This window comes from Mesoplodon mirus (genome assembly GCF_964341445.2).
Source record: "Mesoplodon mirus genome assembly, chromosome: 7".
Taxonomy (NCBI): domain Eukaryota; kingdom Metazoa; phylum Chordata; class Mammalia; order Artiodactyla; family Ziphiidae; genus Mesoplodon; species Mesoplodon mirus.
This window is the reverse complement of record NC_138983.1, coordinates 41,568,182-41,584,345: the sequence shown is the minus strand read 5'-3', so window position 1 is coordinate 41,584,345 and position 16,164 is coordinate 41,568,182. Positions and strand designations below refer to the sequence as shown.

Here is a 16,164-nt window from a genome sequence, read left to right as displayed (position 1 = left end):
ACAAAGCACTATGATAGGCCCTAGGAAAAGAAACAAGATAATGCATGGAACTTTCCAGTTTGGGAATTACAAATATGTAAAGATAGAGGAGATTGGTTCAAGATGGTGGAGTAGAAGGATGTGCGATCACTCCCTCTTGCGAGAGCACCAAAATCACAACTAACCACTGAACAATCATCAACAGGAAGACACTGGAACTCACCAAAAAAGATACTCCACATCCAAAGACAAAGGAGAAGCCAAAATGGGATGGTAGGAGGGGCTCAATCACAATAAAGTCAAATCCCATAACTGCTGGGTGGGTGACTCACAAAATGGAGAACACTTGTCCACAGAAGTCCACCCACTGGAGTGAACGTTCTGAGCCCCACGTCAGGCTTCCCAACCTGGGGGTCCGGCAACGGGATGAGGAATTCCCAGAGAATCAGACTTTGAAGCCTAGCGGGATTTGATTGCAGGACTTCAATAGGACTGGGGGAAACAGAGAATCAACTCTTGGAGGGCACACACAAAGTAATGTGTGCATTGGGACCCAGGGGAAAGAGCAGTGACCCCATAGGACACTGAACCAGACCTACCTGCTAGTGTTGGAGGGTATCCTGCAGAGGCAGGCGGTGGCTGTGTCTCACCATGAGGATAAGGACACTGGCAACAGAAGTTCTGAGAAGGACTCCTTGGCGTGAGCTCTCCCAGAGTCTGCCATTAGCCCCACCAAAGAGCCCGATAGGCTCCAGTGTTGGGTCACATCAGGCCAAACAACCAACAGGAATGGACCTAGCCCCACCCATCAGCAGACAAGCACATTAAAGTTTTACTGAGCTCTGCCCACCAGAGCAACATCCAGCTCGACCCACCACCAGTCCCTCCCATCAGGAAACTTGCACAAGCCTCTTGGATAGCCTCATCCACCAGAAGGCAGACAACAGAAGCAAGAAGAACTACAATCCTGCAGCCTGTGGAACCAAAACCACATTCACAGAAAGATAGACAAGCAGAGGACTATGTATCAGATGAAGGAACAAGATAAAAGCCCAGAAAAACAACTAAATGAAGTGGAGATAGGCAACATTCCAGAAAAAAAATTCAGAATAATGCTAGTGAAGATGATATGAAACACTGAAAAAAGAATGGAGGCAAAGATTCAGAAGCTGCAAGAACTGTTTAACAGAGACCTAAAAGAATTAAAGAACAAACACCTAGAAGTATTAAAGAACAAACAAAGAGAGATGAACAATACAATAACTGAAATGAAAACTGCACTAGAAGTAATCAGTGGCAGAATAAAGGAGGCAGAAGAACAGATAAGTGACCTGGAATACAGAATGGTGGAATTCACTGCCACATAACTGATAAAGAAAAAAGAATGAAAAGAAATGAAGACAGCCTAAGAGACCTCTGAGACAACATTAAATGCAACAACATTTGCATTATAAGGGTTCCAGAAGGAGAAGAGAGAAAGGACCCGAGAAAATATTTGAAGAGATTATAGTTGAAAACTTCCCTAAAATGGGAAAAGAAATAGCCACTCAAGTCCAGGAAGTGCAGAGAATCCCAGGCAGGATAAACCCAAGGAGAAACACGTCAAGACACATAGTAATCAAACTGACAAAAATTAAAGACAAAGAAAAATTATTGAAAGCAACAAGGGAAAAATGACAACATACAAGGGAACTCCCATAAGGTTAACAGCTGATTTCCCAGCAGAAACTCTACAAGACAGAAGGGAGTGACATGATATATTTAAAGTGATGAAAGGGAAGAAGCTACAATCAAGATTACTCTTCCCGGCAAGGATATCATTCAGATTCAAAGGAGAAATCAAAAGCTTTACAGACAGGCAAAAGCTAAGAGATTTCAGCACCACCAAACCAACTGTACAACAAATGCTAAAGGAACTTCTCTTAAGTGGGAAACACAAGAGAAGAAAAGGACCTACAAAGAGAAACCCATAACAATTAAGAAAATGGTAATAGGAACGTACATATCGATAATTACCTTAAACGTGAATGGATTAAATGCTCCAACCAAAAGACACAGGCTCGCTGAATGGATACAAAAACAGGACCCATATATATGCTGTCTACAAGAGACCCACTTCAGAGCTAGGGACACATAGAGACTGAAACTGAGGGGATGGAAAAAGATATTCCATGCAAATGGAAATCAAAAGAAAGATGGAGTAGCTATACTCATATCAGATAAAATAGACTTTAAAATAAAGAGTGTTACAAGAGACAAGGAAGGACACTACACAATGATCAAGGGAGCAATCCAAGAAGAATATATAACAATTATAAATATATATGTACCCACCATAGGAGCACCTCAATACATAAGGCAATTGCTAAGAGCTATAAAAGAGGAAATCGACAGTAATATAATAATAGTGGGGGACTTTAACACCTCACTTAAACTGATAGATCATCCAAAACGAAAATAAATAAGGAACTAGAAGCTTTAAATGACACAGTAGACCAGATAGATTTAATTGATATTTATAGGACATTCCATCCAAAAAGAGCAGATTACACTTTCTGCTCAAGTGTGCATGGAACATTCTCCAGCATAGATCACATCTTGGGTCACAAATCAAGCCTCAGTAAATTTAAGAAAATTGAAATCATATCAAACCTCTTTTCTGACCACAACACTATGAGATTATAAATCAATTACAGGGAAAAAAATGTAAAAAACACAAACACATGGAGGCTAAACAGTATGTTACTAAATAACCAAGAGATCACTGAAGAAATCAAAGAGGAAATCAAAAATACCTAGAGACAAATGACAATGAAAACATGATAACCCAAAACCTATGGGATGCAGCAAAAGCAGTTCTAAGAGGGAAGTTTATAGCAGTAAAAGCTTACCTCAAGAAAAAATAAAAATCTCAAATAAACAATCTAAACTTAAACTAAAGGAACTGGAGAAAGAAGAACAAACAAAACACAAAGTTAGTAGAACAAAAGAAATCATAAAGATCAGATCACAAATAAATGAAATAGAAATAAAGAAAACAATAGCAAAAATCAATAAATCTAAAACTGGTTCCTTGAGAAGATAAACAAATTTGATAAACCATTAGCCAGAATCATCAAGAAAAAGAGGGAGAGAACTCAAATCAATAAAATTAGAGATGAAAAAGGAGAAGTTACAACAGACACCACAGAAATACAAAGCATCCTAAGAGATTACTACAAGCAACTCTATGCCAATAAAATGGACAACCTGGAAGAAATGGACAAATTCTTGGAAAGTTATAACCTTCCAAACCTGAACCAGGAGGAAATACACAATATGAACAGAGCAATCACAAGTAATGAAATTGAAACTGTGATTAAAAATCTTCCAGCCAACAAAAGTCCAGGACCAGATGGTTTCACAGGTGAATTCTATCAAAAATTTAGAGAAGAGCTAACATCCAACCTTCTCAAACTCTTGCAAAAAATTGCAGAGGAAGGAACACTCCCAAACTCATTCTATGAGGCTACCATCACCCTGATACCAAAACCAGAGAAAGATACTACAAAAAAAATTACAGACCAATATCACTGGCGAATATAGATACAAAAATCCTGAACAAAATACTAGCAAACAGAATAAAACAACATATTAAAAGAATCATACACCATGATCAAGTGGGATTTATCCCAGGGATGCAAGAATTCTTCAATATACACAAATCAATCAATATGATACACCATATTAACAAATTGAAGAAGAAAAACCATATGATCATCTCAATAGATGCAGAAGAAGCTTTTGACAAAATTCAACACCGATCTATGATAAAAACTCTCCAGAAAGTGAGCATAGAAGGAACCTATCTCAACATAATAAAGGCCATATATGACAAACCCATAGCAAACATCATTCTCAATGGTGAAAAACTGAAAGCATTTCCTGTAAAATCAGGAGCAAGACAAGGATGTCCACTCTCACCACTATTATTCAACATAGTTTTGGAAATCCTAGCCATGGTAATCAGAGAAGAAAAAGAAATAAAAGGAATACAAATTGAAAAGAAGAAGTAAAACTGTCACTGTTTGCAGATGACATGATACTATACCTAGAGAATCCAAAAGATGCCACCAGAAAACTACTAGAGCTAATCAGTGAATTTGGTAAAGTTGCAGGATACAAAATTAATGCACAGAAATCTCTTGCATTCCTATACATTAATGATGAAAATTCTGAAAAAGAAATTATGGAAACACTCCCATTTACCATTGCAACAAAAAGAAAAAAATACCTAGGAATAAACCTACCTAGGGAGACAAAAGACCTGTATGCAGAAAACTATAAGACACTGATTAAAGTAAATAAAAATGATTCAAACAGATGGAGAGATATACCATGTTCTTGGATTGGAAGAATCAACATTGTGAAAATGACTATAAAGCAATTTACAGATTCAATGCAATCCCTATTAAATTACCAATGGCATTTTTTACAGAACTAGAACAAAAAATCTTAAAATTTGTATGGAGACACAATAACCCCGAATAGCCAAAGCAGTCTTAAGGGAAAAAAATGGAGCTGCAGGAATCAGACTCCCTGACTTCAGACTATACTACAAAGCTACAGTAATCAAGACAGTATGGTACTGGCACAAAAACAGAAATATAGATCAGTGGAACAGATTAGAAAGCCCAGAGATAAACCCACACACCTATGGTCACCTTTTTTTGTTGTTGTTTTTTGCAGTACGCGGGCCTCTCACTGCCGCGGCCTCTCCCATTGCGGAGCACAGGCTCTGGATGCGCAGGCTCAGCGGCCATGGCTCACAGGCCTAGCTGCTCCGCGGCATGTGGGATCCTCCCGGGCTCGGGCACGAACCCATGTCCCCTGCATCAGCAGGCAGACTCTCAACCACTGCGCCACCAGGGAAGCCCTGGTCACCTTATTTTTGGTAAAGGAGGCGAGAATATACTATGGAGAAAAGACAGCCTCTTCAATAAGTGTTGCTGGGAAAACTGGACAGCTACATATAAAAGAATGAAATTAGGACACTCCCTAACACCATAAACAAAAATAAACTCACAATGGATTAGAGACCTAAATGTAAGACTGGACACTAAACTCTTAGAGGGAAACATAGGAAGAACACTCTTTGATATAAATCACACAAAGTTCTTTTTTGATCCACCTCCTAGAGTAATGGAAATAAAAACAAAAATAAACAAATGGAACCTAATGAAAGTTAAAAGCTTTTGCACAGCAAAGGAAACTACAAACAAGATGAAAAAACAACCCTTAGAGTGGGAGAAAATATTTGCTAATGAATCAATGGACAAAGGATTAATCTCGAAAATATATAAACAGCTCATGCAGCTCAATATTGAAAAAACAAACAATCCAATCCAAAAATGGGCAGAAGACCTAAATAGACATTTCTCCAAATAAGACATACAGATGGCCAAGAAGCACATGAAAAGCTGCTCAACATCACTAATTATTAGAGAAATGCAAATTGAAACTACAATGAGGTAATCACCTTAACACCAGTTAGAATGGGCATCATCAGAAAATCTACAAACAACAAATCCTGGAGAAGGGGTAGAGAAAAGAGAACCCTCTTGCACTGTTGGTGGGAATGTAAATTGATACAGCCACTATGGAGAACAGTATGGAATTTCCTTAAAAAACTAAAAATAGAATTACCATATGACCCAGCAATCCCACTACTGGGCATATACCCAGAGAAAACCATAATTCAAAAAGACACATGCACCCTAATGTTCATTGCAGCACCCTGATGTTCATTGCAGCTATTTACAATAGCCAGGTCATGGAAGCAACCTAAATGCCCATCGATAGACGAATGGATAAAGAAGAGTGGTACATATACACAATGGAATATTACTCAGCCATAAAAAAAGAATGAAATTGGGTCATTCGTAGAGATGTGGATGGATCTAGAGACTGTCATACAGAGATGAAGTAAGTCAGAAAGAGAAAAACAAATATCGTATATTAATGCATAGATGTGGAACTAGAAAAATGGTACAGATGAACCAGTTTGTAGGGCAGAAATAGAGACACAGATGTAGAGAACAAATATATGGACACCAAGGGGGGAAAATGGTGGGCGTGGGTGTGGGGCTGGTGTGATGAATTGGGCGATTGGGATTGACATGTATACACTACTATGTATAAAATGGATAACTAATAAGAACCTGCTGTATAAAAAATAAGTAAAATAAATTTTTTTTAAAAAAAGAATAAAATAAAGATATAGATGCAGCAAAGTACCCACCTAGAGAAAAGTATGATTTGGGTACTGTTGAGGCACAGAAGAAAGATGGGGGAGTGAGTTGACTGTGACTATGGTCACCCTGATCTGTAATTCAGGGGAAAAATTGGGGCTTGAGGGAATAATTAATATACAAGTATAATTAAACAGCACATAAATATTATTGGTGAATTTTTAATTCACTCTCCGATTTTAAAATTTATACATGATAATTGCAAAAGCATTAAAAAACTATAGAAATGATTAATGTGAAATTCACCCAGAATATATCCATTGCCTACTAGCATTTTGGTATATATATATTTATATTTAGACCTAGCTTACACAGATACAACTTGTACTTGCATACTCTTAAATATCTATATATACAAATATATCATAAATGGGTCAAAATACATATTCTGTTTTTATAACTGCAATTCACTTAATGGTAAGTCACGAAGGGGGACCTGGAGGGGACAGCAAATGAGACTAAAAAAAAGTGGTCAGGAAGCAGTATAAGAATGGGGAGAGAGGTAGAGAGTGGCGGGCGCCACTCCTTCCCCCCCACCCCACCTCGTGTGACTTAGACATCTCCTCCTCCTCCCTCCCCCTCCCCTCCCCCTCCTCCTCCCCTCCCCCCACATGCCCCACTCTGGGTCCGTGGTCTTCTGCGAGAGACAGAGGGGCTGCCCCGAGCTGACACTTTCTCAGCACTAGACCTGGACTACCACCCGGTGCCGGAATACAGTCTCTTTGAATCGAAGATACATGACTTGTAAGAGCAAATGATGAACAGCAGCATGAGATCTGCGTCTTGGTCGGTCCCTGCAAATGAGTGAGAAGAGGTTCTTGTATGTCAGGGCCTTGTTTGATTATGACCAGACTTGGGAACGCTGCCTATCGAGCCAAGGCCTCAGCTTCTCCTTTGGTGACATTCTACTGTCATTAACGCCTCTGATGATGAGTGGTGGCAGGTGAGACTGGTGACCCCACAAGGAGTAAGTGAGCAAATCAGTGTGATCCCCAGTAAGAAGAGGGTGGGAAAGAAAGAAAGGGCTCGACTGAAAACAGTGAAGTTTCATGCCAGGATGGGGATAATTGTGTCTAACTGGTCCATCAGCCACTATGGAGAACAGTGTGGAGGTTCTGTAAAAAACTAAAAATAGAGCTACAATACGACCCAGCAATCTCACTACTGGGCATACACCCTGAGAAAACCATAATTCAAAAAGACACATGCACCCCAATGTTCATTGCAGTACTATTTACAATAGCCAGGAAATGGAAGCAACCTAAGTGTCCATTGACAGATGAATGGATAAAGAAGATGTGGCGCTGGTAAGACGGTGGAAGAGTAAGACGCGGAGATCACCTTCTTCCCCACGGATACACCAGAAATACAGCTACACGTAACTCCTACAGAACACCTACTGAACGCTGGTAGAAGACCCCAGACCTCCCAAAAGGCAAGAAACTCCCCACATACTTGGGTAGGACAAAGTGGAGAGATTCCCGCACAGAGGATCGGTGCCGAGCGGCACTCACCAGCCCAAGAGGCTTGTCTGCTCGCCCGCCAGAGCAGGCGGCGCTGGAAGCTGAGGCTCGGGCTTTGGTCAGAGCGCAGGGAGAGGACTGGGGTTGGCGGCGAGAACTCAGCCTGAAGGGGGATAATGTGCCACAGCTAGCCGGGAGGGAGTCTGGGAAAACTCTGGAGCTGCCAAAGAGGCAAGAGACTTTTTCTTCCCTCTTGGTTTCCTGGTGCGCAAGGAGAGGGGATTAAGAGCACTGCTTAAAGGGGCTCCACAGACGGGCGCGAGTCACGGCTGAAAGCGCGGAGACCAGTGACGGGCGTGGGACGCTGGGGGTGCTGCTGCCGCCGCCAAGAAGCCTGTGTGCAAGCACAGGTCACTGTCCACACCGCCCTTCCAGGAGCCTGTGTAGCCCGCCACTGCCGGGGTCCCGGGATCCAGGGGCGGCTTCCCTGGGAGAACGCACGGCACGCCTCGGGCTGGTGCAACATCACGCCAGACCTCTGCCGCTGCAGGCTCGCCCCGCACTCCATGCCCCTCCCTCCCGCCTGGCCTGCATGAGCCACAGTCCCTGAAGAGGCTGCTCCTTTAACCCTGTCCTGTCTGAGCGAAGAACAGACGCCCTCTGGCGACCTACATGCAGAGGCAGGGCCAAATCCAAAGCTGAGACCCAGGAGCTGTGAGAACAAAGAAGAGAAAGGGAAACCTCTCCCAGCAGCCTCAGAAGCAGCGGATTAAAGCTCCACAATCAACTTGATGTACCCTGCATCTGCGGAATACATGAATAGACAACAAATCATCCCAAATTGAGGAGCCAGGAGTCAGTGCTGTGCCTCTGAAGTGGGAGAGCCAACTTCAGGACACTGGTCCACAAGAGACCTCCCAGCTCCACATAATATCAAACGGCGAAAATCTTCCAGAGATCTCCATCTCAACACCAGCACCCAGCTTCACTCAACGACCAGCAAGCTACAGTGCTGGACACCCTAAGCCAAACAACTAGCAAGACAGGAACACAACGCCACCCATTAGCAGAGAAGCTGCCTAAAATCATAAAAAGTCCGCAGACACCCCAAAACACACCACCAGACGTGGACCTGCCCACCAGAAAGACAAGATCCAGCCTCATCCACCAGAACACAGGCACTAGTCCCCTCCACCAGGAAGCCTACACAACCCACTAAGCCAACCTTAGCCACTGGGGACAGACACCAAAAACAACGGGAACTACAAACCTGCAGGCTGCAAAAAGGAGACCCTAAACACAGTAACATAAGCAAAATGAGAAGACATAAAAACACACAGTAGGAGAAGGAGCAAGATAAAAACGCACCAGACCTAACAAATGAAGAGGTAATAGGCAGTCTACCTGAAAAAGAATTCAGAATAATGATGGTAAAGATGATCCAAGATTCTATTTCCAAGATCCAAAATCTTGGAAATAGAATAGACAAAATGCAAGAAACAGTTAACAAGAACCTAGAAGAACTAAAGATGAATCAAGCATCGATTAAAAACACAATAAATGAAATAAAAAATACTCTAGACGGGATCAATAGCAGAATAACTGAAGCAGAAGAACGGATAAGTGAGGTGGAAGATAAAATAGTGGAAATAACTGCTGCAGAGCAAAATAAAGAAAAAAGAATGAAAAGAACAGAGGACAGTCTCAGAGACCTCTGGGACAACATTAAACACACCAACATTCGAATTATAGGGGTTCCAGAAGAAGAAGAGAAAAAGAAAGGGACTGAGAAAATATTTGAAGAGATTATAGTTGAAAACTTCCCTAATATGGGAGAGGAAATAGTTAATCAAGTCCAGGAGGCACAGAGAGTCCCATACAGAATAAATCCAAGGAGAAATACACCAAGACACATATTAATAAAACTGTCAAAAATTAAACACAAAGAAATCATATTAAAAGCAGCAAGGGAAAAACAACAAATAACACACAAGGGAATCCCCATCAGGATAACAGCTGATCTCTCAGCAGAAACTCTACAAGCCAGAAGGGAGTGGCAGGACATAATTAAAGTGATGAAGGAGAGAAACCTGCAACCAAGATTACTCTTCCCAGCAAGGATCTCATTCAGATTTGATGGAGAAATTAAAACATTTACAGACAAGCAAAAGCTGAGAGAGTTCAGCACCACCAAACCAGCTTTACAACAAATGCTAAAGGAACTTCTCTAGGCAAGAAACACAACAGAAGGGAAAGACCTACAATAACGAACCCAAAACAATTAAGAAAATGGGAATAGGAACATACATATCGATAATTACCTTAAATGTAAATGGACTAAACGCTCCCACCAAAAGACACAGATTGGCTGAATGGATACAAAAACAAGACCCATATATATGCTGTCTACAAGAGACCCACTTCAGACCTAGAGACACATACAGACTGAAAGTAAGGGGATGGAAAAAGATATTCCATGCAAATGGAAACCAAAAGAAAGCTGGAGTAGCAATTCTCATATCAGACAAAACAGACTTTAAAATAAAGACTACTAGAAGAGACAAAGAAGGACACTACATAATGATCAAGGGATCAATCCAAGAAGAAGATATAACAATTGTAAATATTTATGCACCCAACATAAGAGCACCTCAATACATAAGGCAAATACTAACAGCCATAAAAGGAGAAATCGACAGTAACACAATCATAGTAGGGGACTTTAACACACCACTTTCACCAATGGACTGATCATCCAAAATGAAAATAAATAAGGAAACACAAGCTTTAAATGATACATTAAACAAGATGGACTTAATTGATATTTATAGGACATTCCATCCAAAAACAACAGAATACACATTTTTCTCAAGTGCTCATGGAACATTCTCCAGGATAGATCATATCTTGGGTCACAAATCAAGCCTTGGTAAATTTAAGAACATTGAAATTGTATCAAGTATCTTTCCCGACCACAATGCTATGAGACTAGATATCAATTACAGGAACAGAGCTGTAAAAAATACAAACACATGGAGGCTAAACAATACACTACTTAATAACGAAGTGATCACTGAAGAAATCAAAGAGGAAATAAAAAAATACCTAGAAACAAATAACAATGGAGACACGACAACCCAAAACCTATGGGATGCAGCAAAAGCAGTTCTAAGAGGGAAGTTTATAGCAATACAATCCCACCTTAAGAAACAGGAAACATCTCGAATAAACAACCTAACCTTGCACCTAAAGCAATTAGAGGAAGGAGAACAAAAACATCCCAAAGTTAGCAGAAGGAAAGAAATCATAAAAATCAGATCAGAAATAAATGAAAAAGAAATGAAGGAACCGATAGCAAAGATCAATAAAATTAAAAGCTGGTTCTTTGAGAAGATAAACAAAATTGATAAACCATTAGCCAGACTCATCAAGAACAAAAGGGAGAAGACTCAAATCAATAGAATTAGAAATGAAAAAGGAGAAGTAACAACTGACACTGCAGAAATACAAAAGATCATGAGAGATTACTATAAGCAACTCTGTGCCAATAAAATGGACAACCTGGAAGAAATGGACAAATTCTTAGAAATGCACAACCTGCCAAGACTGAATCAGGAGGAAATAGAAAATATGAACAGACCAATCACAAGCACTGAAATTGAAACTGTGATAAAAAATCTTCCAACAAACAAAAGCCCAGGACCAGATGGCTTCACAGTCGAATTCTATCAAGCATTTAGAGAAGAGCTAACACCTGTCCTTCTCAAACTCTTCCAAAATATAGCAGAGGGAGGAACACTCCCAAACTCATTCTACGAGGCCACCATCACCTTGATACCAAAACCAGACAAAGATGTCACAAAGAAAGAAAACTACAGGCCAATATCACTGATGAACATAGATGCAAAAATCCTCAACAAAATACTAGCAAACAGAATCCAACAGCACATTAAAAGGATCATACACCATGATCAAGTGGGGTTTATTCCAGGAATGCAAGGATTCTTCAATATATGCAAATCAATCAACGTGATACACCATATTAACAAATTGAAGGAGAAAAACCATAGGATCATCTCAATAGATGCAGAGAAAGCTTTCGACAAAATTCAACACCCATTTATGATAAAAACCCTGCAGAAAGTAGGCATAGAGGGAACTTTCCTCAACATAATAAAGGCCATATATGACAAACCCACAGCCAGCATCGTCCTCAATGGTGAAAAACTGAAACCATTTCCACTAAGATCAGGAACAAGACAAGGTTGCCCACTCTCACCACTCTTATTCAACCTAGTTTTGGAAGTTTTAGCCACAGCAATCAGAGAAGAAAAGGAAATAAAAGGAATCCAAATTGGAAAAGAAGAAGTAAAGCTGTCACTGTTTGCAGATGACATGATACTATACATAGAGAATCCTAAAGATGCTACCAGAAAACTAATAGAGCTAATCAATGAATTTGGTAAAGTAGCAGGATACAAAATTAATGCACGGAAATCTCTGGCATTCCTATATACTAATGATGAAAAATCTGAAAGTGAAATCAAGGAAACACTCCCATTTACCATTGCAACAAAAAGAATAAAATATCTACGAATAAACCTACCTAAGGAGACAAAAGACCTGTATGCAGAAAATTATAAGACACTGATGAAAGAAATTAAAGATGATACAAAGAGATGGAGAGATGTTCCATGTTCTTGGATTGGAAGAATCAACATTGTGAAAATGACTCTACTACCCAAAGCAATCTACAGATTCAGTGCAATGCCTATCAAACTACCACTGGCATTTTTCACAGAACTAGAACAAAAAATTTCACAATTTGTATGGAAACACAAAAGACCCCGAATAGCCAAAGCAATCTTGAGAACGAAAAATGGAGCTGGAGGAATCAGGCTCCCTGACTTCAGACTATACTACAAAGCTACAGTAATCAAGACAGTATTGTACTGGCACAAAAACAGAAAGATAGATCAATGGAACAGGATAGAAAGCCCAGAGATAAACCCACGCACATATGGTCACCTTATCTTTGATAAAGGAGGCAGGAATGTACAGTGGAGAAAGGACAGTCTCTTCAATAAGTGGTGCTGGGAAAACTGGACAGGGACATGTAAAAGTATGAGATTAGATCACTCCCTAACACCATACACAAAAATAAGCTCAAAATGGATTAAAGACCTAAATGTAAGGCCAGACACTATCAAACTTTTAGAGGAAAACATAGGCAGAACACTCTATGACATAAATCACAGCAAGATCCTTTTTGACCCACCTCCTAGAGAAATGGAAATAAAGACAAAAATAAACACATGGGACCTAATGAAACTTCAAAGCTTTTGCACAACAAAGGAAACCATAAACAAGACCAAAAGACAGCCCTCAGAATGGGAGAAAATATTTGCAAATGAAGCAACTGACAAAGGATTAATCTCCAAAATTTATAAGCAGCTCATGCAGCTCAATAACAAGAAAACAAACAACCCAATCCAAAAATGGGCAGAAGGGCCTCCCTGGTGGCGCAGTGGTTGAGAGTCTGCCTGCCGATGCAGGGGATACGGGTTCGTGCCCCGGTCTGGGAGGATCCCATATGCCGCGGAGCGGCTGGGCCCGTGAGCCATGGCCGCTGGGCCTGCGCATCCGGAGCCTGTGCTCCGCAACGGGAGAGGCCACAACAGTGAGAGGCCCGCATACCGCAAAAAAAAAAAAAAAAGAAAAAAAAAAAACAAAAATGGGCAGAAGACCTAAATAGACATTTCTCCACAGAAGATATACAGACTGCCAACAAACACATGAAAGGATGCTCAACATCTTTACTCATTAGAGAAATGCAAATCAAAACTACAATGAGATATCATCTCACACCAGTCAGAATGGCCATCATCCAAAAATCTAGAAAGAATAAATGCTGGAGAGGGTGTGGAAAAAAGGGAACACTCTTGCACTGCTGGTGGGAATGTGAATTGGTACAGCCACTATGGAGAACAGTATGGAGGTTCCTTAAAAAACTACAAATAGAACTACCATATGACCCAGCAATCCCACTACTGGGCATATACCCTGAGAAAACCATAATTAAAAAAGAGACATGCACCAAAATATTCATAGCAGCCCTATTTACAATAGCCCGGAGATGGAAACAACCTAAGTGTCCATCATCGGATGAATGGATAAAGAAGATGTGGCACATATATACAATGGAATATTACTCAGCCATAAAAAGAACTGAAATTGAGCTATTTGTAATGAGGTGGATGGACCTAGAGTCTGTCATACAGAGTGAAGTAAGTCAGAAAGAGAAAGACAAATACTGTATGCTGACACATATATATGGAATTTAAGAAAAAAAATGTCATGGAGAACATAGGGGTAAGACAGGAATAAAGACACAGACCTACTACAGAATGGACTTGAGGATATGGGGAGGGGGAAGGGTAAGCTGTGACAAAGTGAAAGAGCGGCATGGACATATATACACTACCAAACGTAAGGTAGATAGCTAGTGGGAAGCAGCCGCATAGCACAGGGAGATCAGCTCAGTGCTTTGTGACCACCTGGAGGGGTGGGATAGGGAGGGCGGGAGGGAGACACAAAAGGGAGGGGATATGGGAACATATGTATATGTATAACTGATTAAATTTGTTATAAAGCAAAAAAATAAAAATAAAAAAATAAAAAAATAAAAAAAGAAGATGTGGCACATATATACAATGGAATATTACTCAGCCATTAAAAGCAACAAAATTGATTTATTTATAGTGAGGTGGATGGACCTAGAGACTGTCTTACAGAGTGAAGTAAGTCAGAAAGAGAAAAACAAATACCATATGCTAACACATATATATGGAATCTAAAAAAAAACCCCAGAAACAAATGGTTCTGAAGAACCTAGGGGCAGCGCAGGAATAAAGACACAGATGTAGAAAATGGACTTGAGGACACAGTGAGGGGGAAGGGTAAGCTGGGACGAAGTGAGAGAGTGGCATGGACATATATACACTACCAAATGTCAAATAGATAGCTAGTGGGAAGCAGCCACATAGCACAGGGAGGTCAGCTCGGTGCTTTGTGACCACCTAGAGGGGTGGGATGGGGAGGGTGGGAGGAAGACACAAGAGGAAGGGGATATGGGGATATATGTGTATGTATAGCTGATTCACTTTGTTATACAGCAGAAACTAACATACCATTGTAAAGCAATTATACTCCAATAAAGATGTCAAAAAAAAAAAAACGTAAAAAGAGTTTCTGCCTCTCTCAAAAGTTTTCATTTTACAAGAGCAAAGAAAACATGGTATAGGAGAACAGTGTCCAACACCAGTGACGTGAAAGCAGTTCCAAAGGACAGGAGGATGCTATTTTGTCATATGAGCCAGTGACACAGCAAGAATTTCACTATGCAAGGCCTGTCATCATCCTGGGCCCAATGAAGGACAGAGTCAATGATGACCTGATTTTGGAGTTCCCGCATAAATTTGGATTTTGTGTACAACATACTACCTGGGCCTCAGCGTGATGATGAAGTGGATGGGCAAGACTACCACTTTGTGGTCTCCTGAGAACAGATGGAGAAGGATATTCAGGACAAGTTCATTGAGGCAGGCCAATTCAACGATAATCTCTATGGGACCAGCATCTAGTCAGTGAAGGGAGTTGGGGAGAGGGGCAAGCACTGCATCTTAGATGTTTCTGGAAATGCTATCAAGAGGCTGCCACAGTCACAACTTTATCCCATTGCCATTTTCATCAAGCCCAAGTCCATTGAAGCGCTTATGGAAATGAACTGCTGGCAGATGTATGAACAAGCAAATAAGATCTATGACAAAGCCATGGAACTGGAGCAGGAGTTTGGAGAATACTTCACAGCCATTGTACAGGGTGACTCACTGGAAGAGATTTAAAACAAGATCAGAGAAATCATTGAGGACCAGTCTGGGCGCTACATTTGGGTCCCTCCCCTGAAAAACTCTGAAGAATCCCCTCCAACCCTTCTATTGTGAACAGAAGAAATCGATTCCCCCTTCCCTCCTCCCTCTTCATTCCTGTCCCCATGGGGAGAACAAATGACCACTGTTCTTGTCCCCTTTTTTAGATATGTCCAAAAAATTGAGTTTTCTAGTCCTGTTCTGTTAAATTTTTGTTTTGTTTTAGTTTATTTTGGGGGATGATGCCATCTTACTCATCATGTGACTGTGCCCATTCCTGCATGGACCTTTCCCAAGCACTAGCACAGGTGCAAATCCATCAGAGTCATTGTTTGCATAAAACCAAGCTGAAGCAAAGAGAAGAAAGGAGGACTGATGAAAAGACAGACTGGACTGCTGTGCGGCTTATGAAGTGAGCCCCGTGCACCCCGTGAGGAGAGGCTTCCAGGCTTTGCTATGATCTGTACACTGCCTTGAGGCTTGGGACGGCGCAGTCACGGTGAT

At 40.8% G+C, this 16,164-nt stretch overlaps 1 pseudogene across 1 annotated transcript; it reads left to right on the top strand.

The window, feature by feature from the left end:
- Positions 1-7,023: 7,023 nt before the first annotated feature.
- Positions 7,024-15,707, top strand: LOC309808475 (disks large homolog 3-like; annotated as a pseudogene). The gene is made up of 2 exons: positions 7,024-7,373; positions 15,036-15,707. The product of its transcript is annotated as a disks large homolog 3-like (transcript).
- The last annotated feature ends 457 nt before the right edge of the window (positions 15,708-16,164 follow it).